This window comes from Pelophylax lessonae, assembly GCF_965119305.1.
Source record: "Pelophylax lessonae genome assembly, chromosome: 7".
NCBI lineage: Eukaryota > Metazoa > Chordata > Amphibia > Anura > Ranidae > Pelophylax > Pelophylax lessonae.
Genome location: NC_138774.1, coordinates 262,342,459 through 262,344,207, shown reverse-complemented (window position 1 = coordinate 262,344,207; position 1,749 = coordinate 262,342,459).

The window sequence follows — 1,749 nt, the reverse complement described above, 5'->3', positions numbered from 1 at the left end:
GCAGAATACCTATTGGCCTAAATTTATGAAGAAATTTTATTTTATTTAAGTAAAAGAAATAGTTTTTTGTTTTTTTTGTTTAAAGCGCAATAAAAAAAAAAAAAAAAAAAAAAACAGTGGTGATCAAATACCACTAAAAGAAAGCTCTATTTGTGAGAAAAAAAGGACACAAATTTTAATTGGGTATAGAGTTTCATGACTGTGCAATTATCAGCTAAAATAATGCAGTGCTGTATCGCAAAAAATGGCTTGGTCATGTAGGGAGGTAAATCTGCCGGAGGTCAATCGGTTAACAATTCACTCTTTGGACATCAAAAGAGCTGAGCTAGATAAGTAAGCCCACTGCTCTGTTTATTTAGGAGTGTTTCACCTGAAAAAGGCTAGTTGTGGATTCAGTTAATGAAATGATATGATGTGTTAAATTGTTAACCAAGAAAATAGCAAGAAGTGTTAGCTGTACTGTAACTTGTGTTGTCTCTCTTGCTTTGTATACAGCATGATGCCACTTAAATCAATAAGAAGCACTCCAATGTGTTGATATTTCAAAGACATTGGTATGCTGTTCAATAAGAAAGGAGCGAAATATCCGTGTAATAATACTGTATATACTTCAGATGAGATACCAAAAGGATAAATAAAAACGTTATTGCTGGCAGCTTACAGTGTTGCCTGTAGTTGTTGCATGAACATCTGGAGATTTATTATACATTGAAGAGGCTTCACACTTGGTTTTCTAGAGAAAGCTTGGTAAATGCAGAGAAGTCATCATCCTCAACCAATCATGAACATTTTTTTTTGTTTCCCTTTAAACTGTACATGACTGAAGATGTGTTCACTTTGAATACCAAAACATACACTATATTGACAAAATATTGGGACACCTACCTTTATACAAACATGAATGGCATCCCAGTCTTAAGCCTCTTACACACGCAACGATTATCGGCTGACCGATCGTCCGACTTTTGTCCAGAGTTGTGTTTTGTTGGTTGGAATGTGCCTAGACCGCACACGAATTTTCTCAGCCAACAAAATTCTACTTCAGAAGTGATGTCATGTGTTGGTTTGTTTTTTCTTTGTGTTCTTTATTCTCTGAGCATGCCCAGTCTTGCTCATTAGATTTTTCCCTGTCGAAATCTGTACTGACTGCACGAAAATCGGCTGTTGTGTTGACGGCCAACAAAAATTTTATAGCCTGCACACCAGATTTTTTTCGGCCGAAAAGTCGGAGTTTGTTGTTGGAAGCATCATACTAACAATCCAAAAATCGGCAGATCGGACATTGGCCTAAAATTCCCTGCCAATTTTCGACACGTGTGTACGGGGCATTAGTCCATAGGGTTCAGTATTGAGTTGGCCCACCCTTTGCAGCTAAAACAGCTTCAACTCTTCTGGGAAGGCTGTCCACAAGGTTTAGGAGTGTGTCTATGGGAATGTTTGACCATTCTTTTTAAATAGCATTTGTGAGATCAGGCACTGATGTTGCTCGAGAAAGCCTGGCTCGCAGTTTCAGCTCTAAATTATCACAAAGGTGTTATATCGGGTTAAGGCCAGGACTGTGCAGGCCAGTTAAGTTCCTCCACCCCAAAATCGCTTATCCATGTCTTTATGGACCTTGCTTTGTGCACTTGTCCAAATCATTTGGTGGAGGGGGGATTATAGTGTGGGGTTGTTTTTCAGGGGTTGGGCTTGGCTCCTTAGTTCTAGTGAAGGAAACTCTTAAGGCGTCAGCATATCAAGACATTTTGA